Below are 26,500 nucleotides of genomic sequence, written 5' to 3'. Positions count from 1 at the left end.
TGAGCAGTTGGAATGGAAAGCATAAAGCCATTGAGGCATGCTGCTGCCTAGTATAAAGCCATAGCCATAGGTGGTTCAATGAACTACATAAATAGAAAATTCTCCTAATGAACAATTTCTGAATCAACAATATGCCAAGAATTGTTCTCCCAAACAAAACAATAAATGCTTAGAAATTGTGAATGTGTGACAGACTTCAGGATCTGTGGATAAGCTACCTATGAGGGGAAAAAATGAGCTAAATTAACAAATGTTATTAATAATGAATTATTTGATCTTCTGTAGTCACAGCTATTTATACATAGTGATCACGAAAGGAAATTTAAAAAAAAAAAACAATACACTCGTTCCTTTTCCAAGTTCATGGTCTGTGTATCCTGCTTATTTAAAAAATAAAAATAAAAATATGTTGCAGTATTAAAAAGATTTACTGGGTTAGTAGTTGGAAAAGTGCTATGGGAATGACGAACATTGTGAAACACTATCAGTTGTTTTTATAGCAGCTGCTCAAGATATTGCCTAAAGGTTTGGCGTTCTAGTGAGCCTAGAAATACTTAATGGAGAGTAAGAGGAGATAGAAAAACAAAACAAAAAATGAAACAAAACAAGAAAAAAGAAGCAAATGATGTTCTGAAATCTAGCAGACACCCAGTCTGTTGGTCTCTTAGAAAAGTCAGTGAAGACAGATATAGCAAAGATGTATATTAAAAAGGGCAATGTTATTTTTTTCACAAAATATGAACACTGCCAAAAAATCAAAATCTGTCAAACACTGCTAATCTCCCTAGGTTGTTTGGGAGTGCCACCAGAGATGCAACTTGTTTTGGTTTAGAAGATTCTACAATTCAGAAAGATATGGTTTTAGAAACATGATGATGTATTTTTCTTATAATTTTGGATTTACATCACTTTAATAGCTTCTCCTCTGTAGTCTGATATCTGAGCATGTCTCCCTATTATCTACCAATAATGCCTTCACTGTTTTCTTCCTGCTACAATTTCTGTCTACCTATAAATTCCCATAATCCCCTTTCCTTTTCCATACTTTTCTGTTTCTTCAACTGTCCTTAAGCAGGGCTTAGGAGACTATGATCACAGAGACTGGCCTCATTTTCCCCAGGAGCAATAATAGGGCAGGGAAGCTGAGTTCCCATTGCTCAGGAGCATTAGGAAGTGGTGGTCATCTTGGATGAGAGTAACATGTAAGAAGATTTTGGAAGTGTTGAAACACTGTGGTCACACTTTATGAGGTGGAATAAATCTTATCTTTCCCTTGATATCAACGATAGCATGGGGAAAAAGTGGCATATCCCCCGATGTACTTCTGCTTGTTTTAATGACGATGTACACACGTCCATCAGAATTTGGTTTGCTAGCTACTGAACCTTCTTTAAGAACTATATAGACAGACTTATATGTAGTAAAATTAAACACTCTGAAGATTTTTTTCATTAACTCCCCTCCCCCCCCCCCCCCCCCCAAGAGACTTATCCTTCCTCAGCTTTAACAAGTAAAATAAAATACTAGGTGTTTTTTCTGGCCCCTAACCCTCTCTTTTATCAACCTGGAGACAGGAAGTTCAGATGCCATTTTACTGTCCAATATTAACTAGTAGGAAGTTGCTAAGAAATTAATCGAATGTGGACTGCAGCTGAGTTGAATAACATCACACACCTACCTGTACTGTTCACTGGACTTGGTGCAAAGGTGGTTTCTGCCAATATGTTACCTGTTTTAATCTTATCTCACAGAAACAGGGAGAAGAAAGATACAACACACTACTCTGTAACTGAGCTGCTTCATAGGTGCTAGAGGCCTGAGGAATGGTCTTAACGCCATATGGAATGAATGTATACCATCTTACATTGCATTGCAAGAAATTCAGTTTGAATTTCATCACTCCTAAGGCACCTGGTTATTTGCAAAAGCATGTTGGCGTACATCTATTGCATAGATGAAGTTAAATTTGAGTACATATAATTAACAGCATTGTGCCTGGCCAACTGCAAGACCTGGTGAAAAAGTTAATGCTTGGGTCTTGTAGATCTCTGTTTCTTGTTTCAGCCCTCTGAGGTAGTGGTAGGAAACAGTATCTCTAAAACCTGTCAAATGTATCACTCTTCTAGTTCAAACGTTGACAAGTCTTGGTAAAGCACACTTTAAACAGATCTGTTCTTTGTCACTGCTATGACAGTAATACAAGAATCCAAAATCACAATGATTTTGGAACCCGGCAATACAAACTGCAAAAGCCTGATCTTGTTAGTGCTTACTTGGATAAGTATTTTAAAAAGGGGTATTTTTACACTAACATTTTCGAGAGTATTACGTCTTTGATCCTGAACCTCTTGTTTCTTTCGGATGTCTTGATTCTTATCTTAACTCTTCAAATATTCTCAATTTTTCTTGTGGCTCCCTAAGACTACTTGCTTAAGTTTCAAAGCCTTTTGCTAGAGATGCTGCCAAATTGTGTCTAGATACCCAATAACATGATCAGTCGCTACTCCCTTTCCACTGAGGTGAACGCCAAAGTCACAACGGATGTCTGAAAGAAGGAGATGCCATTTATTATCTCACTGGGCATTAAAGATAGAACTATATTTATTGTAAAAAGAATCTGATGGCAGAAGAAGCTGTTGAATGCTAATGGCGTCCCATAAGAAAACTGTACTAGAGACCATTTGCAACGATAGTATGTAATTTCTGATTTGACTGTGTAGTTAAAGTACTTGAAGCATTAGTTAAATCAGAAATCATGTGGCTTTTTGTATTCTTCTGGCCCCCTGTACACTGTTCCTAATAGGCATATTATAAAGTTCTATGCAATTTTTTGATTCATGCTTCTGAGTATTCCTAGTTCACTGATTTTTTTTTATTATTATTATTTTATTTTTTACTGTATCTTGATATAGTGAGAAGAAATTCCTAGCTCATGAATGACCAAAGGAAGTAAGTTCCTGTTCGGCTCAGGAAAGCAAGGTTCTGCCATTCACCATGTCAAAGGCTGAGTGTTCAAAACTAGACCCTGGTGATCTACCGTACTAGGTTAGTAAACATAAATACTTCTTTTTAACAAAATTGACACTAGAATTTCATGAATAGGAATAATGTCTGTCTGTAATAAAAGCTGCATTTTATGAGTTTACAGACTTTTGTACAAATTTTCTGATATTTCCAAGGACATGTGCCCTGTAACTGAATGTATTCAAGGTGAACATGATAATGATCAGATTTACTTTGCTTACTTTTCTGAAAGAGGGCAAATTTACTTCAAATTTGAACTTTAAGAACACAGTGCATAATGCACTGGGATTATTTTGCTCTCTGGACAGTATATTCCTAGGACTATTGGCTTGAAAAGAGTTGAGATTTGTCTCGAAGTTCAAAGAATCCTTCAAACTGCTGTCCATTCCATTCTGAAGCTCAAGGAGGCTTTTTAATTGTGACTGTCTAGGCACTGAGTTTGAAATTCACCCTGGCCACAGCAAGAAACAGGCTAATATCCATATGAAATTATTTAATGTCATGCAGTTATTGGTAATATAGCATTCTCATTGTTACCAAAATGTTACTGTTGAATCCAAGTCTCTATTGCTTTGCAGGTTCTGTGTAGAGATGCACACAATTCCTTCTTTCTGTATAATGCTGACTTTTCACAAACAAGATCGAATGAAGTATAGTGGCATTTCTCTGCCATTTTCTCTAAATTACCTTAAAATTTAAAGTAGGTGGAATATAAGCACCAAAAGAGTATCAATAGCATGTAAGCTTCTAGTGAGTAGGCAAATCTCGTTATTTTGTTATGTTCAGGTGCATACCTCTTAGAAAATGAAGATATAAGCCAATTTTCAGCTCCCTTGATAAAGCAATGTCTCCCTAATGGAACTAGGGAACATTAGACAGGTTTCTCAACACCTCCCAGAAGGCTGTATAAAAGACAGTCTCCTCCAGTTTTTAATATTATCTCTTTTTCTGTAGTAACAGTAACCTATATACAGTGTTTTCACCCCTTTACAGACTAATAATGAGTGAACGTTCATGTGGTCTGTTACACAACACTTAAGCTCTTATTTCACTGTCTGCAGTTATGTTCAGTAAGTACAATAAGAACATCATCTCAATTAACAGAGTACCTTTAGGGCTTTTCTTAGCCAACTATTCTAGCACGCTTGTCCATACTGTCATCAGTACCTAATCAACTAATGATGGCTGAAAATGAGGAAGGCCAATCCCAATAAATCCGAAGGATAGTAATTTTTCTCTTTTAATGCCCTTCTCCCTCCTTCTTCCTTCTTCCTACGGCACATTGCAGTAAATTAATGTCATAGTGGTTATTACAGTAGCACTGCTATGGCGAGTATTCAAGCAACGATCCTCGAATATTTTACCTCAGCATTTATTTGTCCATAAAATAAAACAGGATTTATTACAGTACTCTCTGGTTTGAGGAGTGCATGGACAGCAGCTGTGACAGCTCCTTATCACCACCACTACAGGTAAAGATATAGGGATATTTCCCTGAAGCTAAAGAGAAACAAGGAACATAGAAGTAAGTCAGCTGGGCAACCACAGTGTTACACAAATAGGCAAAGTAAATATAAGCATTAAAAAAAAATTGTACCTAATATGAAACCTAAGAAAAATCATTCATTAATTTTGTCCTTAAAAGGTGTCAGTAAATTAAAAAGGGTATTCATTGCTTTGGAGATTACTGTGTCCAAATCAGATATAGGATTTTGAGATCAAAAGATGGAAAGACAAATGTGAAGAATTATTGTTGCAAGCCCTTTTATGGTGAGTGTTGTTCACTTAAAAAATGAATGTCCCTGACTATTTGAAAGGCTCCACCTTAGAGAAAAAGCTCCCAGATTACAGCACGTTGGTTCGGAAGCCAGTCCTGTAGAGATATGACTGCTGGTATAGAGATATTCATAGTTTCAGCTGCATGTAAATTTCTGTGTGTCATTAACATCTCTGAGCTCTGTAATTAGGTCTCTCCTGATCTGGATATAGTTTCTCTACATTACAAGTATGTAAGCCTCTCTAGGGAAGCACAAGGCCAGCCTTCCAGGGTTTCCCTTTTCTGCTCCACAGTTTTGCTCTTATCTTGAGTAAGTACATCCTAGCAACTGCTTTGAGGTTATAGTGAGATCCCACTGGCAAGCATGAAAGGCTATAAAGCATTATCAGTCTGTGGCAGCACAGGTCTCTACCAGCACCATAGCTGGAGCAGCTCCTTCCTTTGCAGACTCTGTACATTTCTCTACCTAGCACTCCTCATTTTAAATATATTCTCTCAGTATTTGCATTCCCCAAATTGCTCTCCAATTTCCAATTATAGCTATGTTTTTATTTTTCCATCTGGTTTTTGGTAAAAGGAACAGACATTCTTACAATGCAAAAAGCACTTGTAAAAGCCTAGCAGTGTTTGAAAGAATGTTCTTTCAAACTTTCTACATAAATATTATTTTGTTAAATGAAATACAACGTATAAACCAAAATGCTTGTCCTTCTGTTCTACTTCTCACTGGTAAGCATCAGAGAGTGCAACTACAAAGGGAAAAATGGTTTATTAAAGGATGTTTGCATTTGGATTAGTTTGTTCAGAAGGCCTTGTCTTGTAGCATTATATCCAAGAAATGCTGCCCTCAATATAAGCAAGTGCTTGCTTTATGACCTGTCTATTTTTTGATTTTTTCCTGAATGCGGTTTATGCTTAGGTATAACAGAATATTGGATAATGAAGATAGAAAACCAATAAAAAGAAAAAAATATATACAGAATCGCTTAGAATGAATTCTGTGTGTAATTACTTGCATTTTTGCTAACTACTGTATAAACAACACTTTTAACAAGACAAATTGGAAACTTGAAGACAAATCTGCTTAGGGATATAGCTTCAATTTATTACACAATGATAACATAAAACTTTGTTTCTGCTGCGTTGCAGTCAATTTCCACTGAGCTCACAGTCTGAATGTGTGATTAATCATATGAGCACTGGGGTTGCCAATAAATACCAAAACCTTAAAACTATAACAACTTACTCATTTTGTGTGGTCATTCCAAATAGCTAAACAACCAGAAATTGTCAATGTACACCAAGATCAATGCTCCAGGGTCTCTACGTAAGATTGATTTCACTCTCTGAGGATTTCATCTCTCTCATCAACAAAAACATTTTGTCCTCCCTAAATAATCCAATCGAATGCCATCCTCCTGTGGAACAGTGAGAGGTTTAAATTGTTTGGATTAACCTCTGCTTTGAGGTGGCCTGGAAAGTCTCTGTAACTTTGTCAAATATAGCCTGGAGGGAGAACTGCTGTGTTTTGATATGTGCTAAAAATAAACAAATAAGGAGAGAGTCTAAAAATCATGTTGTACTTTAAGAATAACGTATGTGGGAGAAAATACATTTTAAAGCTCTTGCTTCTTACACAGAACATAATAATTGTCAGTGCATTCCTTCTTTTTAAGGACTGCAAGTTCCTTTCTCTTGGAAATGGGGAAGTAAGATGGGAGCCACAGGGACAGATTCAGAGGAGAGGACAGAGAAAGGGAACTACAGAAGCCCACAGAGATCTCCCACAGGATGAGTGGGACAAATCAGAAGTAAGATTAAAGAAATAATTATCAACCATAGCCCCCTGTCTTCTGTGGACAATGAATACACAGGTGAGGTGTAATGGAAGTATGTATCTACTCAACCTGAGTAGACTTTCAGGGTTGGGATGAAAAACTGGTGTTTAAGTAATGGATCCAAGTTACCAGTTACCAAGTTACCATGATTTACTTCCAACTTGGACTGGTACTAGCTCAGAAATGTTAAAAGATCAGTGCTGAAATCCTGTGTAATATAGGCTCTCTAAGTGGAATAATTTTTAGTTAGGTTATAGGTTAGGTTATCTTGGTCTCAAAGGTCAACCAGAACAGTAAATTATTTGAAGGAATGGAATAATTATTTATAAACAGGCAAATTACAGATTGCTCTGGCAAATACAAATATCTTTACAGTATCTATGGTCTTAACTTTCACAGAATCATCTAGGTTGGAAGAGACCTCCAAGATTACCGAGTCCAACCTCTGACCTAACACTAACAAGTCCTCCACTAAACCATATTACTGAGCTCTAAATCTAAACATCTTTTAAAGACCTCCAGGGATGGTGACTCAACCACTTCCCTGGGCAGCCCATTCCAATGCCTAACAACCCTTTCAGTAAAGTTCTTCCTAATATCCAACCTAACTTTGCCTTGCTCGGAGTGTAAACTTATTTTTGACTCTTCTGTTGCAAATATTCCTCCTTTGTAGAGTTGTACAACAAATCTTGCCATGTCACTGTATGTACCAGTGAACATTCAATTTGAACACAAAATATTTTCAGTAAGATGAAGCATAAAGTTCTCCTTTGCAAACATTGAAAAGTTGGAGATGCTTGGGAGAGAAATGACTGAAGAAAGAAAATATCAATTTATTCTACAGTAACCTAAAAATAGATTCAAAGGGGCATGCCTACTACTCTCTGGAGTACAAATGGATTTCTTGCTGGCATTAGATTCTCCAAATTGAATGTCAGGCTCACCAAGAAAGGGTTGGGGGGTGGGGTTGGAGAGAGGAGGAGGAGGAAAGCTGAACTGTTGTTATTATTAGAAGGGCAAGATGAAACATCATGGTTATCATTAGGAAAATCTTTGAAACGTATTTGTACATAATCTTGGGGCAAATAGAAGTGTCACATGTTAACTATAGTTAGGCAAAAATACTGTGATATACTATTATGTCCCTAGGGCCCTATCTACTTAATAAGAAGATATTGTAGAGTGCTCACACACACCAGAAATTTACAGTTTCCCAGAAAAGCAGAAATAAGTATTTTCAAGGCTGTCACGTACCAAAGAATAAAATGAAGCATTACTTATGTATGTTAGTAAATGACAGTGCTTGTAAGTCCACTTGTAGATTTTTGAAGCAGATATATAATGCTTTAATAGGTAAATATGTAACACAGATTCCATACTTTTTAAAAAAAAGAATAAGTAAATATCCTAAATTAAATAGTCACCCAGTTAAGTTTATTCTTATGAAGTCGACTGGATAAATTAGAGCCCTAAGTTTGCATCAGAATGACTACAGACATCTCCAAACAGCCAGAGGGTACTGGTAATAAAAATACCTCTCAGCTGTCAGATCTCAGTCTTGAGTTTACAACAGAAGAACAATGGAATAAACTAGTAAATGAAGTGGTGTATATAATCCCTCCCCGTTCTTTGTACTTTAGAGAAACTAAGTCTCTGATAATGCAATAGCAATAATGCAATAGCATAAAGGCAGAAGTAAGTTTTCTTATTTTAACAAGGGACGTACCAGAAGGGTGTTGCAGTACAGTTGTATGGTAGGTGTCTGTGAACCACTGACAATCAGAACTCCTCTGAACCTGGATTCTTGCTACGCTGTCTCCCACAACATCCTTTCTACCTGCAGTCCAACCTTGAATCCTCTTGATCCTACAAAGCAAGCAAACCTTTTTACTAGCTATACCCAGCCCATAGGTGAGTGGAACAGAAGGGGCCACACAGCTGGACTGCAGAAATGAGTGAAGGAAGGTCATATCAATATAAGAGCATTCGAGGCAGAAATCATTTGTGGGAGTCACTTAAATATGAAAGACTTGATAGGTTACGAAATTTTAAAGCAGTCATTCAATAAAAATAATAAAGCAATAAAGCTTAAGCAAGCAGATTAGTAATTACATGATTTTTATATAGATTTATATATATATAAATGTCCATATATGTGTAATTTTATACATTTATTAGAAACTAAAAACTATTTGGACAAGAATTTTGGGAAGATCTTAAAAAATATCTTGTTACTACTTCTAAAATGAAGGAAGAAAGATAGAAAAGATGTCTATGCAGTACTTGGAAATTGACAGGAAAGAAAGTGAAAAATCATACTGTCAGCACCAAAAAACCTAGAAGCATTAGTTATACAAGATAAATCACAATTTGAGACTACTGGGGTCTCAAAGAGCACATGCGAGAGATGGGCACATATGTGAGTGATTAGAGGGTCAGGATCTAAGAACCAAGTGTTTGGCTTTATTTTTTAATAAATCATGCAAAAAAATTATTTGAGAAAATAAATTTACAGAAGACAAATTCAGGAATGCTAATTGCTGAGAGTTCCTTTATGTACGCCAATGTGTTAAAAGATAAATATTCAACAATTTAGGATGTTTATGATCAATCACATCCAATGAGGAATAGCTGTTGTGGAAAGGAAGAGGAGCACATCAGTACTGACCACTTAGTACAGCTCCTCTGTGACCTAAAGCTTGGCCTTGCGCTTGGCCATGCAGCACAAATTAAGGCATGTGCTGGGAGCGACTTAGAGGAGTTTGCATCCCTCCAGCTAAGATTGTAGGAAATGTGTTTGTGCTTGCACATTTTTGGTGGACATCTGGGAAAGTAGAAAGGGGCAGAGCAATGTTTGTGTTTATGCCCCTCAAATGATTCCTGCTTGAGCTCAGTAACCACTGTGCAGGTGGCAAAAAGATGGTGTGATCATGCTGGTTGTTGTTCAGACCAGCACAGATGGCAGAATCATGCTAAATGAAGTTGATATGTGTACACTGAGCTCTGACAGCAGCCTCCTCAGAGACTGATAGTGCTTTACCCTGTTCCAGAGGTGAGCATGTGTGAAGTATATGAGTGAGGCTGTCCCCTACACGAGGAGTAAATATACAGTGTGTTTCACTAGGGTTGGCTTTTAGCTTTTTTCCCTTCAAGGATAAAGTTTGTTTTTCTTCCTGCTGGGTTTCTTTGGCCTTATCAAATACCCATGTTCCTGCATTTTCTCATGTTGAAACAAAGGCACATCATTGACTGTTTGTAAATAAATGATTGAAGGTCACAGGGGATCACAGAAAGGAATGGAAATCCTAATGTTTGGAGCCAATATCTGGAAGTGCTTTCTTCAAGTCTCCTCACTTATGTAAGTAGCTCAATTAATTTGACAATGAGCAAGGAAAATTTGACTGCATTTCTTGGCTAAGTATATGCTTAGACCCCTCACTTGCTATGTTCTTGAAGTTACTAGCATACCATTTTTAAGCAAAGAACTTGGCTTTCTCTTCCTGAGGTTACATTCCTTTTTGGAATATTGCTTAAGACTTTGTGTTTATTGTGTTTAAGCTGAGAAGCAGATAAATGCATAAACTAATGTCCCAGTCAGCATCTGCTTTATGACTGTACTCCTTTTTTCATATTTGTCCATAATGTTATTCTGTTCGTATTCCAGTATAGGAAGTAGCAAAGAGAGGCCCTAATCCTACATTTGTCCATATGGACTCCATAGCCCACACTGGGATTTTATTATTTCAGTAAAATTGCCAAGTGCTATAAACAGTCAAAACATTTTGTGTGTGACATTTTTTCATGTCTTCAGATTTTAGGTGCCTGCTTTCCTCCTGGCCCCCCATTCATGGCAATTTCTTAAATGGTTAGTGGTTCAAACCTCAATAATACAGCCCCTGTGTCTGGGAAATGCTATGAATTTTTCTGTCTCGGGGAGATAATACAGAGATTTGCCTCTAAAATAGAGATTTTTCTCTTCTGTTACACTTCTGTACTTTTGACGCTTGCTCGGTCTCTGTGGCTTGTACATTAAAGTTATGAAAACATAGTAACACTTTAAGGTGATATTTATAAATATTTTATTATTTGTACAGCATTCAATAACATGCTTGTAAAAAAAAAACTTGAAAGTATGCATTGAAACAGCAGACAAACTATTTGAACAATACGTACGTCTTAAAATACTGTTGTAGCAGCATATCACCTTGCTGTGGCAGCATTTTAAGCATTTATTGATGATGCATTTTATAACATGTCTCACAATAAGTTATTAAAGGATGTAGTGGCACCAACTAATCATTTCATAAACATGAATAAACCATTTATACAGGGCACCTTAATTTAAAGTGCTTGTAGAAACTTGCATAAAATGTTTTGAACAGCTGACATGCAGTATTGGTTCTTCTTCTAGTGCCAAAGTGGTGTCACGTCTTGGTAATAAGTAAGAGTCTTCTGTGGAGCTGGAGCGTTATTGCTTCCAGTGATAGAGCTTGGAACTGCACAATTCCAAACACAAAATGCTGGAAATTGCTTTCAAAAGAGAATATGAGGGTATGAATATATGACCACTAATATGGAAACATCTTATTGTTCTTTTCAGACATAAGAAAAAAGGAAGAAAATATCTATTTGCTTTTAACATTAATCCAACCTGCATGTAAGAAAATGTTGCTCAGAAATAATGTATATATTTAACACCTTGTCAAGCACTTAAAGATTATTGTGCATGATAATCAAAATTCAGTCACTGAATAAATATTCTTTATATGCCAAAGAGGAAGTATTTATGCTATCAAAATATAACTCTGAGACATGTAGGTAAATATTAAGAAATACATTTGTACATTAATACTAAAATCATTCTAAAAATCAGAAAAAGATGTCAAGTAATTAAAAATCATGTGAAAAACACTGCTGTAATTCTTACTGTTAGCTGTGATTTACTAGGAGCATTTAAAGAAATGCTAAAAAAAAAAAAGTCATACTTTATTCCCCTCCCCCTTCAGATATAGATATTATTTGACCTATTGCTTTTAAAAAAGAATGGCTTAAAAAAAAAGCACTCTTTACATGACAAAACTCAAAGACAAAAGAGAGAATGCAAATCATTTCTATATTACATATATGTTGCTCCATTTGGCAAAATCAAATTAGATCTTTTCATCTCCATACTGTAGAACAAAAACAGAGCAATATTATGAAATTTTGCAAGGCTTTATTTCTATGCGTCTTTTGTGTCCAGTCTTTTAAACTCAGGTTTTTCTGCCTTTTTTACTGACAAGCCCACAATTTTCAGAAAAGAAAGCTAGCATTAATTAAGACAGTGCCAGCTGTAATTTTCTTGGGAAGTAAATTTCTGCACAACTAAAGGTTACAGAGACCTTTTCACTGTCAAAATTTACTACAGCCTGTGAATGTTAATGTTTCTAATGAAGACATGTTCTCTGTCCCTGAACTTAAAAGTACCCTGAGAAGGAGGCAAAGAGAAAAAAAACTCTATTTGACAAATGTATCTGGAGTCTGTGCATTAATGCAGGGTTATGCCTGCTGGTGCATATTGTAATTATAGTGTTTGGATAGCCTTGTTTTCTAAACAAGGAATATTGCTATAAATTGGCAATTTTGCATGAAGAGTAGGCTTGTAGTAGGTACCTTATGTTACATATAAGACAGTGGTATAATAAGCATTTAACCCATTAAACTTAGGGATATTCTCGGCTAAGACTGGAGCTGTAATACAGAATGTGGAATGAAAGGGTACTTTTCAGGCTTTACATGCATGCAGCAGAAGAACACATTCATTATTTGTACTCCTAATGATAATTTTTCTCTCCATGTTAACTGAAATCACCTGTTTCCAAAGAGAAGTAACTAGCTTTACTTTTCTACTTGTTTGAAATTGAGTATATAGTAATTGACTGCATATAGTTGCATGGTTTCTGTTGTTCTGTGAATGTGCGATTTTGCCCCTGTTCCCACAGTATTTAGTGCCACGTGAAGTGGTAAATTAAAAAAAACAACAACAACAACAAAAAATTTTCTACATTATGGAAAATATGTTATTCTTCAATTTTTGCTGCCATCTATTTTATGGGATTTTTTTTTTTTATATTCTTGTTAGTTTTTATTCTAAAGGAGAATGATTCAAAAAAAAATATGCTTGTTTTGTGTGTGATTTTCTCAAAACAAAACCAACCTGCTGCTATATGAAATTACTCCTGATTGCCAGTGCAGCATCCTGGTCCATGCAAAGGCAGACAGACAGACTTTGTAACATTTTAGAAATAGATCCTAATGATATGCTGATCATAGCCACGTTTAATATGGAGTTGTTTTAAAAATGGGACGTTAGATTGCAAACTGAGCAATTTTTTTTTCTGCATTACATAGATTTCCTTTCTTTTCGTCTCTCCTCCAATTCCAATACCCACCATACCCTCAATTTCCAAGACTTTAAGAGCCTGTCTTCTCAAGAATCAGAGCTGAATGGCCAGAAATGAGCCAGCCTGTATTTCTTAGGAGAAGGCAGTAAGTATCACATGATTGCAAGTGGCTATAGCAATTCTATCCAAAGAGCAATGGAACGTCAGATATGTTTGTGTCAGCCTTTGCAGCAGTGGCAGAGCCTTGAAGTTGGTAGTGGAGTGTTTTTGCCATGCTGTTGATTTATGTATCAGCTGCATTGGTGAGGGTTGGCTTCTCATTCTGCCCATCAGCATTAGGGAATAGGATGGAGCACTGGGACAAAAACGTGGGAAATCAATGTCTGTGTAAATATCTATATGGACACTAGGATAATCTATTAAAAGCCATGACTATCCTATACCAATAGAGATATCAGATCTCATTACCCATCCAATCCCTTTTTGCAACATGTAAATTGGACTTCATTTTGACTCTCTCCCAGTCCAACACATGCACATTACTGCTGAACACCCCTTCAAGATATCTCAAAAGCATAAATTTCATGTCTTTATCAGTTTAATCTGCTACATGGTCAGTAGTTCAGAATAATTATTTAAGATCTGTTGGCTAATAAGTCAATATGCTAGGTACTGTAAGTCTAGATAGTAACTTGGTATGGCATAGTTAATAGTCTTACAGTGCTGCAGAAACGATGCAATGCTGGTAGTCTGCTGACTGTAGGCAAAAGTCACTGTGAAGCAAAATTAAGCAAACAAACTTTTTTTTTTTTCCAGGGAAAAAGGCATGGCTTGGCAGCATAAAAAGCTATGTTTGTGCATACCCTGGGATTGGAAGGTTTCTCCCAGGATATATGAGCTTTTATTTAGGGATTGCACATGGATTTGCACAGATTTTAGTTACACTCTGACAAATCCCCAGAGACATTATTACTGCCTTTCAAAGACAACTTGTTTCAACTTAATTTAAATCTGTTCCTAACTGACTTGTTCTAAGCCCAAATAGTCCCTGCTCAAGTGAAATACGTAAAATCACCTATTTCCTACTTGGTTTCAGATCTGACCTTCAGTTAAAGCAGTGTAACTTGGTATGAAGACATGGCCTTAAACTTCCTACGGTGAGTAAACATAACTAAGCAAAATACACAAGTGAGCATTGCCATATGAAAATCATGTTTGGAAACATAAGCGGAGGAAGTGCCATACAGCCATGTTACTAAGGTAACAGATCCCTTTGTCAGTACATGTGCTGAGCAGCTATCCTGTGTCCTTTTAAACTATTAATTCTTGACAGATTTTGAAGGAAGGTATGTTAGGATTCAGTAAAAGAATGTCTCTAAAACTTAATAAGAAACAAGAGAACATCAAACTGTTATAAGTTATTTTAATTGTTCTGTGGTTTACTATGAAATACAGCAACATTAAGGCCTTGTTATTCATTCTCAGGTAGAAAGGACCTGCAGTGTCATTGTCTTCTCTTCAATTATTCATGCTGATATGCTGTTAAAAAAATAATAATAATTACTCTGTTGATTAAGGCAGTATACCCCAACTGCTTTTCTGCTGAGTTTTTTTGGTAAGCAAAGAGAAATGTACTACTGAGATATGGTTAAAGACAGACAAGGATCTGAAGGTATTTAAATCTATAGATGAACTTTCCCTGTCTCTTTAGTTTTCTCTCTCTGTCTCTGGTGTTTGTAAGATATCTTGGAGAGAGACAAAACATTTTACTTAAATTCATTTTATAATAATAGGGACACTATCATTTTAAGAGCAGAAAACCTGTTCTAAGAAAATCTCCTGTTGCGTTTTCTCTCAGATGTCCTCAAAAATAAAGAGGGCAAATCAAGAGAAGTAAAAAAAAAAAATAGGAGCCATCAATATTAGTTTATTTTCTAGGGTTTTGTCTCATCACCTGAGTTGCCAAATGGCACAAATGGCTGTTATAAAAAAAAAATAATAATCCTGGTTTCTTGGGGGCCAGAAATCTGCAGTAAGTGAACACAACATAGGCAGGAAAACCATTTAGAGCAAGGCCAACTGAATAAGCACAAAATTTTGAAATATGAAGAAGTGGTATTGAATGTCAATGGAAAAGAGTATTCTTTTGGGCATATGGAAAGGGCATTATGGAGAAGTCAATAAAAAAAATCACAATCCAAAAATCTTGAAGTAAATTGAAACTCAGGTGCCCTTTTTTAGTCATAATTCTGTTTGGTTCCTACATAGTTCACCCCTTCAGCTCCCAACTCCTCTCATTCTTTTCTTCTTAGTCACATATGTAGTACTGGGAGAACAGCATGCTCAGATGTAAAATTTATTTCAGGTACTTCTTTAGCAAACAATGCAGATAATCTCACTGCAGTACTTGCCTTGAAAGAACGTAATTATATTGTCTTTCTTACATAGCTGAAATGCATTCAGTAGTAAGTTCCTTCATGGTGAAGTAGAATTGGAGGCATGCTTAAGGTGGGAGTTAAATCTGAGGCTATCATCCACTTTATCAAATGATGACACCCAAGGGGAATCTATTGACTACTGTGGTGACTGGACATAAAGACTCTAAAGTGTGATGACAGCAGAAGGCTAGATTGGAAGGCATTAGAAACAATATGCATACACACAAGGCTTCTTGGTTATTTTTTCCATCCAGAACATAAACTTGGTGGTATGGATGATTTTAGCTCCAATGAAAATAATTTGATAACAGATGAGCATATTAGAAATCCCACTTAAAAAACAAACAAACAAAAACATGATAATTCCCCTAATGATCCTCATTAGTTTCTTTAATTTGAGAAGGAGGTACATCACAAAAGCATTGGCTAAGAAGATGAGAACATGATTCACAAATATGAAGGTGGGCAGTATATATTCCCTTGTGTATATATTCCACCCAGAATGAGTGTTTTATATGTGGTTCATAAAGAAAAATAATTGTTTTATCAGGTGCGTTCTTTGCATATGTCTGGGGTTAATATTCACCTTATTTAAAATAGAAGTTCAACTATTGGATCAGCATAATGGTAGCTTCCAAAACACACACTAAAAAAAGAAAGAAGTTGCTTCATTCACTAACATGACACAGTTACTCTTCTCTGCACAAGTGACATTTGAGTATTGATCGGTGTTCTGCAAAGTAGCTTGACATGCTTTTTGCAAGGTTCCTGGTGTGTGTAGTTTATTAGAAAAGATTTCTGAGTAACATGAATAAATTCCATATAGGTTTATGAATCATGTCCTTGGATCTGTTGAACCCAGAAAAATATCAGTAAGTTGGTTGTACATTAGTAGTGACAATCTCTGTTGCCTCAGATTGCCAGAGTTCAAGTTAGACCAGGCTGAAAAACTGGCATCCTGCCTCATGACTAGTTTCAATCTTAAGAGATATATCAGCAAGTCTATGTAATGACCTAAGTTGTCTGTTTATAACAAAGTACCTCTTATTTGTTAAAGTTTTCTGAGACCCCCTGGTATTTAGGGAATGCCACTACCTATGAACTTGTCTTCAATAGAAGAACAAATATTATCAGATTCCAATTAAATGTTTTCTGAGCTTATTACAGGACTGTTCAGCAAAAATCTGGGAAGTTTCCATTAAAAGTTTGCTGGACTGTTTCAGCTATAGGAATGGACATACAGAAATGTAATATCCCTTGAGTGATCATAGTTCCCTAATACCATCTGAAGTTCCTTTTGGTAATGTGGACATCTGCTTCTCAGAAAATGCAGTCAAACTCTCAGAAAACCATATCTCCAGCCACTTGAGTGCTACTTTAGCTGTTGCTAGTAAGCTGCAACATAGCTTACTTAATGTCTATGAAAAACAGGTGGGAGAGGAACCTATCACTGAGCACACAAAGGGAAAAGGAAGGCAGGCATCTGCATGTGCAAGAAAAGATACTCACTTTCCAGGGGTTATCAGATCCTTCTTTGTTGTGACGGAAAGCATGTATCATACCTGTGTGCATGCAAGGGTTTAGGTTTTGAAAGCATTCTTACTTGTGCCGTGCTTAGGTTTTGTTCATATTTTCCTTTTGCTGCTGAAGTCTATTTTCTTGCAAGTAGATGTCATACAGAAAAACAACTTTTTGCTTGCATATTTTTGCAAATCAATTGTTCTTTTCAAATAGTTTCAATATGGTTATGTACAGCAACATCGTTGACTACAGTATCTTGGTCATGGTTGTTAGAATTTTTGGTTTTGTACTGTATTAAGTATTTAATGCGCTATAGCTTTATTTTTTATTTCAACCTGTGAAGCATCCATTGTCATTTGACACTTGTTACTTATTTGGTTAATTGCACCACTCAGTATTTTCCCTAATTAGCTCAGTGTTCAATTAAAAAATACTGGAAATTCTGTGACATAAGCATGGATTTTATATCCTTTCTTAACGCTCTCTTTGATACTATTTCAATTTTGAGTGTGGTAGTCTTGGGAAATTCCTGGATTTTAGTAACAATAGGCAATAATAATATCCAGAAATGAATGCAACTCCCTCTCCCTCGCTCAGTACTGGCATTTCTAAGATGCCTTTCCCAGTGATAAAACAGAAAAACCAGTGAAGACAGGCAAGTCTCCTTTTTCCTTTGCCTAGTAGAATTCCCAATTTGGAATATCAAATTACCAGATGAGTCTGAGAGCTAAATACAATGAAAACAGTGGAAAAATATTGAGAGAAGTTTTGATTATGTCTGGAACATAATAAATGGAGCTGCTGGCGCTAAAACACAATATAGTTACTTACAAACTCAGCTTTAGTGCCAATAACAATGAATTGAATAACAGAATGAGAGCTTTTGGAAGGCTTGAGGTTAATTTTAGAGAATGTGGATTGTAAGCGAACTCAGAATTAGTTCCTGCAACAACAAGATAATCTAGAACTGACCTTAGTGGTCACTGTTGCAAGTTAAAAGGGTGCATCTCAGTACAACAGATGGGTTCAAGTATTCTTTTCTGGAATGGGTATCAGGTGCTGGAACAATTTAGCTGTTTGCAGAGTTATTGTAATTTAAATTTAATCAGAGAGGATTGAAGTCACAGAGGAAATGATGAATTTCCAACTTTATGGATTTCTGCCCTCTAATTGTGATCATTCTTGTCATTTGAGTCTGGCTGCAGCATAAAGATATTAAATACTCTGTGAATTTCCATTACTCAGATCTCAAGAATAATGTAAGAGATGCCTGGGAGGGATTAGCCTCCATCCTTTCCATAAAGGATGGTGAAGACATCAAACAAGGCTAGTTAGAGACAGGTAAATGAGTAGTTAAACAATGTAGTAGCCTCATTATGTAGTTGACCTATGGAGCTTGTTGTCAGATGATGGTGTGGATGCTAAAAGTTTATGTGGACTTAAGGTGAGGCTAGAAAAACATCTGGAATGGAAATATAATGAGAGTTACAAAACAAGCATAATCCCGTCTGTTTTACAAAGTCCTCTGAGCTTAAAATAGATGAAGGTTGGAAGAGCAGTAGAAGAAAATATCATATATGTTTGTCCAGTTCTTAAACCTCTTTAGGCATCTGCCTATTATGGCTTTTGGAAACCAGATCTGAGCTAGTTTAATCTTGGATCTGGCTCTGATAAGGGAGTTCTCATGAACACACTGCTGATAGTGATCTCTTCAATTACGAATAGTGGTTTAAAACCTTCTAGTTCTGTTGCCAGACTGAGATTGTATACACCCAGCTGGGATGATCTGCAAGTAGACCCTGCATTTTCTCTCTTTGGTGAGCTATTGGCTTTCAGTTTACATGGCTCTAGAAAAAGCAATATGAAGAACTCCTGTCCTTACTATGATCTATTTGCTCAGTGAGACACACCGAGGGGAGAATATGGCATCAACTCTACTATTCATGCCTTCATTATTAGATCTAGTTCTAAATTCTGACTTACAAAGTCCCCTATTGTAAAGGAACTGGGATCAAGAACTTCTTTCTCTTCCAGAAGTCACTGTGGTATTTACAGTACTCAGTTAAAAGACCCCAGATTAACTCTCATGAGTTCATCAGAAGGGGAAATAGTCTTAGGAATGATCCAAGGAATGGACCGAAGCCTGAGAAACATGCTTGCAGAGTCCTATCACTATATTCTTTAGGCTTCCCCGCATCTTTAACGAAACGTTTTCTTTTATTTTTCTTTGTTGGGAAATCTAAATGGGTGTTCTGGCCCAGAAGCCACAGATTAAACTTTAGAGGAAAAAGGAGACTTGCCTGTCTTCACTGGACTGGTCCCAAGGTTTTTCTGTCTTATCACTGGGAAAGGCATCTTAGAAATGCCAGTACTGAACGAGGGAGAGGGAGTTGCATTCATTTCTGGATATTATTACTAAAAAACAAGACCTGAGAAAAATGTTTGCTTAAGGTATTTACTGTAAATTATATTGCTAGTATTCTGGAACAAATGGTCATTTAATAGTCATTTTGCTGGCAAAAATAAAAAGGCTGGACCCCACACCTGTTTAGCTGTAACCGACAAACAAAACAATCTTTCAAGTAGAGTAAAAACAAACCAAATGCCCTTGAATTTTCAAAGAAAATATTACTCCTCCATGTAAACATAGGACAACATAGTCTGTTTGCTGGGAAGCATACTTAGTAGCTAGCTACAAATCTCTTTGCTATGAGACTGAACAATTGTCATACATTTTGTTCTCTTTGTCTCAGTTGATATTATCTATAGTACTATTCAGAGATAGAAAATTTGTGTCTGTCACTGTACCTGTCAGAAAGGAGCAATACCCTCTGGCAGCAACAGTCTGCTTTATGGAGTTTTATTAATATAATGAATGAAAGCCCAGTAGCATGCCTTGTAACACTTCTAAACTTTGGATTTTAAAAGGACTCATTATTAACAATGAGAAACAACTAGCAGCTTGGTTTATGTACACTTTGTTAAAAGCTTCACATATTTCTAAGAAGAGATTAATCTACACTAATTTGTCATCAAATTCGGAGTGAATGTAATATAATCCATACAAATGCAGAATGTTCTGCAGGAAATTTGTAAATATAATGCAATCATGTGTTTGCATTTGTGACTCCTGAGTAGCTAGCAGCAGCTGTATAAACTTTTACTCTTGCACAGATGAGATGCATTGTGTGACTACAGCTGTGTATTGTTAATTGCATGTGATGCTTTCCTTGGCCACCATATATGTTAGTAACAGAAATGTGCACCAGTTGCTGTCCCTCTGACTCTCTGACTTTTTTTTCTTCCTCTTAACTTTTGCTCCCCAAAGGTCTGTAACATTTTATAAAAGGCCCTGACTACCTTGTGGCATATTCTTTTTGAGCACTAAGCACAAACACATTCAATAAACTGTGCAGGAAATGTTTCTCATTTACTGCTTCCAGTAAAAGAAAAACTAAATAGCAAAAAGTACTGTACGTGTTTTCAAGGTCTTGAGATAATTTGTTTAATAAAAATTCACTTTTCTAATGTTTTATAGGCCCAGTATCTCCATGCCAACGACAGACATGATCCAAGTCTGTTGCAATCTGAGGGAAACTCCTGCTGGCTTCAGTGATTCAAGCCCAGTGGCTTTTCTGGGTCCTTCTATTTATACAATGTTAATTTCTTAGCTCACACAAACTTATTTGCCGAAGAAGACACAGCGTATATTCTTTCTTACAGCGGAGGGAGATTGCTGGGATGAATACATTTGGATAATCTGATTGTTCTTTCTTTGGTTTGATCCATCTTAAACATTACATTTGAGATTATTACTCTTCTCTACAGTGCCCGTAGCACTTGTGATGCTCTAATTTCTCATGCTGCAGAAGTAGGACAGCTTTCTTGAAATGTAAGGGCACTCCAGAAAGCTGATGAATTAGTTGATGAGTCACTCAGGAAACAAGCATTTAGGGCCACACATGAGATGTCAATAGAAGTTCAAAAACACTAATATGAAATGGATAGGGACTGATTCTTTGTGATTACACATGACAGTCATTATACTGAGTCCAATAAATTTCTATGCAATTGATTGTAACACTATATACTTATATGTGTCTGTGTATTTACAACATAATTGTGCTGTTTTTTGGCCCCAGAATATTATCCTATTTATTTGGATATTTCTGTCTTAGCAAAGAATATACATTTATAGCACTTCCATGTCTACGGTTTGTCCAGGAACTGTTCAAGTTTCCTGTTCTCCGCAGAGCTGAACTTAAGTTTCCCAACGTCCTGCAGCATGTGAATAATCAGCATAGACTTCATTTTTGAGTAGCTCCAATTAAACTTACCTGTTGGTATCGGTTCCCACATTATTTTAATCAAGCACCAAAAGACGTCTTTCAAAAATGTCATTCTAGAAAAGTATTTTTTCTCATATTTTTCAGTTGGATAAATTCAGTGTATTCTTTCTAACAATGCATCCCACGCTTATTTATAAGAACATGTATTCTCCAACATGGTGAGAGAACTGTAAACAGCTTATATATTCTCTTGGTGGATCATCCAGGAATTGTCTAACCTTATTTCTTCTTATTAACAGCAAAATTTAGATGTGATACATACCTATCCTGGACAATTCATTATCATTGTTAGGTTACATTCATATGAGTGACTTAAGATATGGAAAGACTAAACTAGTTTGCTTAGTAAGCAGATGTTTAATTTGAAACAGAACGATATGACAGTCTACAAGTACTGTAAGAACTTCACAGCCCAGGTAAACTACATTGCAAAATTTCAGTCTGCCCCCATCCTTTCTACATTTTTAGTACCTTGCTAAGCATTCTTTTTTCTGCAAATAAATTAACTTCCAGAATCCTCCCAAGCAGCTTTGTTATTGTTGTTATTTTTTTCTACTGAGAGGCCACAATTCTGGATGAATACAGGTAGCTTCTACATATCTCTGAATGTGTCACAAAAACATTACCCTAAGACAGAGATATATATCTAAGGAATTTTGTGTGTTCTCTTGTCTCATACTGTTTTACTTCTACCTTCTTTTCCTTGTCTTCTTAGCACACTTAGCCCAGTACAAAATAAAATGCTAATACTTTAATGACACTGTTTCAAAATCTATTTGCTTGGGAGAAATGAGTTTACACTGACAAATATGAGGGAGGTTACATACTGCCAAACTTATCCTTCTGACAGAGTCTTACTTGTATTGTGTGTGATGACTAATGCCAGGCCTTTAGTACTAGTGAATATATCTATATCCCATCTCTCAGTCTAATAACAGATCTTATCCCTTCTAGAAGATCTTCTTCTGGACAATCACTTTCTGAAATTTCTAACCTTTACTTTTACAAAAACTATAGTTTTGCTTATATTTTGAGTGGCAACATAACGTTGTTGAGCTAACCCAAAGATCTTGTATATTAGTAACCTTATTGGAGGATTGCAGAATGCATAAGGGGAGCAGATGCAGTAGTCTCACTGAATACAGTCTCTGTACACTGCCCGAAGAAATGAGAGGGTTGAGTGTCATTATTCTTGGTGATCAAGGATGTGTTTGAAAGAAATTACAGCCGAGCTGAGGATAATTTTTTTGCATGAGGTTTCTTAAAGGAGGCCTGAAGAGGAAGGCTGTGGAGTAGTGTTTGGAGATTTTTCTATGATTTTTCTCTGTATAGTTTTCATGTTGTATTACATACACAGCCTAAGTTCCTAAAACTAACACCAGTCCCTTTCAGAAGTTAAACGGTAGCCCACCTAGAAGGAATGCATTAATAGCCAATGTACATTAAGCAAAGACTACACAATGCAAAATCCAGCCCACAGAAGAAAATAAATAGAAGACAGATCTCCCAAGACACTTTCCGGTTAGTTCAGACTTGCCAACTCTGCTTGCAATCAGGGCCAAATAATGCTGCTTCTCCATCCTACTCTCTTCCCCATCAGAGAAGCTTTATAAACTTGAGCTTATCTTTCCTTTTTTTTTATATAAGTTTTCATCAAGCCTTGTTTCTGTGCTTCATATGAGCAGATACCACATTTTCCTTTCTATTCTTGCCAGAATTCTCACCCATTCCCTTCATAAATGTTACCTGAGCTACTTTTATTGTTCTCCTCTCTGAACTCTTTTCTGCTGCCCTTCTTTGAAACCCAATAAAAACATTCCTTTCTGCAGTCTGAACATATTTTTCATACGTATTGAAGTCTTCCTGATTTCTTGCCCTATCAGGCTCCAAATTTGAGATTCACCTTACACTGAGAGTTGTTCCAGCTTTCAGCTCAACTCAGCTGTACCCGCGCTCGTACTCTTTGTTCCTCTGGTTCTCTTTGTTGTGCTGAACCTTCTTTCACTTGGTCAAACTTTATTTTTAAAGTTTCCCTTGTGAACCTGGTGAAGGATTCTAGATTCATTGCATATGGCCTCTCAGCTCCCCCTTTCCAGATGCTAGGCTACTTCAACTTGTCCACATATGGTCTAGTAAATTTTTGGTGAGTAGGAATCATGCCGTCTTTTCTTTGTCTCTAAAGAGCAATGTCCTCTTTCAGTATGGCCTCATTTCTTCTCTCAGACACCTGGTCAGTAGAAGTTATATTAACCAGCTTTCTAAGGAATCGGGCTTTTGCATAAAGGGGAATTTCTGGGTAGACTGAAAACAGTAATGTAGCTCCAGGAATTTCAATTTCCTCTCAGGCAGCTGATGTAAATTTCTGCAGCCCTTGAGCATGTTAAAAGTACTGTCAAGTGCAAAAGTGATGCCTGTTTTGGACTGAACTTGATAAGGCATGAAAGTGCTTCAAAACTGTCATTGTCTGTTTTTGTGATCCTTCCTCAACTCCTTCATACTTCAGCTAGAGAGCTAATAGTATAACAGACAAACCAATCCAGAAATCTTTTGCAAAGCCTGTTTCAAGAATTGGGTAAATTGGACATCCTCCATGGGTCTGGAAGGCACAAGTTGTATGGTTGTCTCAAGTGTCCTTGAGTCTAGATTCATTGCCTGTGACTTCTCAGCTCTCCCTTTCCAGATGCTAAGTCTTATCAGCCCTTATCATCTGTCTGCATGGCTTCTAGAAATGTCCTTTCTAGGACGGATGTAAACCTATACTGAGTTCAGCAAGCCTTGACCTCTGGCTAAACTTGCGTCTGCAATGAGTCAAAACTGACCAGTTATCCTTCTAAGCAGTCTTTGCAGCAAGTGTATATTTGGGCTACATTAAATACTGTTTAATGACAAAAACTTCTGCATTAGATGTCAAATGTTTTTAAATTATTTAATAATAATAGTGCCTTCTCTTTTTGTATTGCAGAAACAATGAATGTAAGAACATTAAAACAACTTTAGTCTCTAAATATTTTGGATTTCTTTACAAAGTCCATTCATAAAATAAAATATTTGTAATGAAAAACCATAAATTCCAGTATGGAAAAATTACATTTGAGTAGAGTCTTTCTGACAGACGTTTTCATTAGACACTTTTTCATACAAAATTCATCTTTTAATTCATACTCTCTCTTATTCTTTCTGCTTGAGATACATACAGCTTGTGGGTCAGATCTTCAGACAAACAGCTACTAAATATGTCAACAATTTCATGTCTAACCTGCAAGCAAAGTTATTTTGAATACATATTTTTTCTTGTTTTTATTCAAGTTCATTGAAATTACACAGATGTTCTACCTATTTGACATGAAAATCTGACATCATATCATTGTGCTTACAGGAAATTTAGTTCTAGGTGAAACTTATTCATCAAAATTGTTTCTTCTAAAGGCTTTTGGTTTTGTTTTTCAGCATCTTTCTACAGAAGTGAAGCCTATATTCTGTTTTCTTTGTGTTGTCCACAAACTTTAAAAAAAATAAAATTAGAAATTCACTTGAAGTGATGGTGTCTCCAAATGCTCTCATGGAGTGAGTTTTTCAATTTAGAGCATTGTCTCTGGAGAAACCAAAGCAGCTCCAGAAATTGTTGGACAGTCAAAAGGTATGACTCTGAGAATTCACTGTGTCAGTGCAGGAGAGGGAGAGTTCATTCTTCTGTTTTTTTTGAGAATTGCTGAGTCTGAAGAAAATTACTAGATAGCACAAACGGGTGAAAAGAGATAAATCTACCGCAATATCCGTATATGAGAACTATACCTGTAAGCATCTACTTGAGATACCAGTTAAATGTAGTGGGAAAGTTTTTATGTTCATATACATTTTTCTTTAGAATACAGTATGCCTGCGTACATCTAACAATTTAGTCCAGTACAGATCATTAATGTTTCATACCTTTTCTCTGTCACAATGATGAAATTGAATCTGATTGCATAGAAAAGTACCTTAGCTATTCAAAAAAAAAAAAAACAAAAACCCTATGCTTTTTACTTCCCACCTCTTAAATCTCCTAATCTTCTTAGTAGTCCTTTTGGTAACACTGTGGTAACTTTTTTTTTTTTTTTCTGTATGCATTGATAAATTGGACTCTCTGGGCCATCATCTTTAAATCAGTTGCCTGTATCAGGAGCCTGTGATTATCTTGTTTCTTCTTCAAATCCCATCACTCTGCCTGGATAGAGCTGGTGGATGTTGTGATGGGGAGTCCATCCTCACCTTACCTGTAACCACAGGTTGCTGCATCCTCTAGTCTTCAACTTTGATGCTAATAAGCAAGGCAGAACAGAGCTGTTACCCTGTCTTCTGTGGCTCTTAAGAGAGCAGGGTTTTTGGGGGGTTTGTCACAGTTTTGGAAGAGGTTGGAACAGGAAAATGTCCATGTTTAAGTTATCTGTTGAATTTTAGGCTCTAAGTTATTGATAGAACACCCTTCCCCTTCATCGTCTCTTCTCCAAACGCTTGTCAATCGATAGGGCTCTTTAACAGTAAGACCGCCTACTCTGTAGTCACACAGCATGCTCCTAGATGAGTTTGATGTCAGGTAATCATTGCTGTATATAGGAATAAATGATGTGTTTACATAACAGAATCCCCCTGGCCTTTGATATATTCAGACATTATCAAAGTGGTGCAATGGCATTTTGTACAATAGAAACAATAGGAAAGTGCAGAACTATGCAAACTGAGCGAAAGCAGGCTGAGGCCAAATGCACATTGCACTGCAATTATGTTATTTGCCCTAAGGGCAAGAATCACAGTTGAAGTAAGTTAATATGAGTACCCTTGTGAAGCCCCTAGGGACCAATTCTGATCCCTGATGTCCTTGATGGACATGGCACTTATTTGAGAAATCACTGGAAATCACTCTAATTGTACCTGTTAATATGTTTAAGGAGCCTGAGTGGTAGTTCCATTTAAATTTTGGGAACAAATTATATTAAGTTGTTTAATATGGTTTGCCTTCTGTAGGGCTGTCTCAAACAGCTGATTTAATTTGCCCCTATAGGCTTCCTCTTCTGTGTGGTTTTGCTCTTCTCATATGACTTACCAGTCTTCCCTTACTTTCATTTTTTTTTTCCTAATTTTTACAATAGCCTTGCACTAGTCCAAGAGGAGTCCAGGAGACCACATTATTCAC

The 26,500-nt window shown here is 36.5% G+C and overlaps 1 protein-coding gene and 1 long non-coding RNA gene across 2 annotated transcripts in view; one reads left to right on the top strand and one right to left on the bottom strand.

Moving 5' to 3' along the window:
• The window catches only part of LOC308176504 (uncharacterized protein), a 424,460-nt gene that overhangs the window by 359,110 nt on the left and 38,850 nt on the right, over positions 1-26,500 (top strand). The window contains exons 34-38 of the mRNA XM_080552300.1: positions 2,913-10,504; positions 11,051-11,190; positions 13,030-13,167; positions 14,119-14,179; positions 26,457-26,500. The exon at positions 26,457-26,500 is cut by the window's right edge and continues 18 nt beyond it. The gene's annotated coding sequence lies outside the window, so the exon portion shown is untranslated. The remainder of the gene's footprint in view (positions 1-2,912; positions 10,505-11,050; positions 11,191-13,029; positions 13,168-14,118; positions 14,180-26,456) is intronic.
• LOC308176508 overlaps positions 20,520-26,500 on the bottom strand; it is a 6,698-nt gene continuing 717 nt past the window's right edge. The window contains exon 3 of the long non-coding RNA XR_013938290.1: positions 20,520-25,913. This is a non-coding gene — a long non-coding RNA (uncharacterized lncRNA). The remainder of the gene's footprint in view (positions 25,914-26,500) is intronic.

Source organism: Anser brachyrhynchus, assembly GCF_964034855.1.
Source record: "Anser brachyrhynchus genome assembly, chromosome: 12".
Lineage (NCBI taxonomy): Eukaryota > Metazoa > Chordata > Aves > Anseriformes > Anatidae > Anser > Anser brachyrhynchus.
This window is presented reverse-complemented; position numbering and strand designations above follow the sequence as displayed.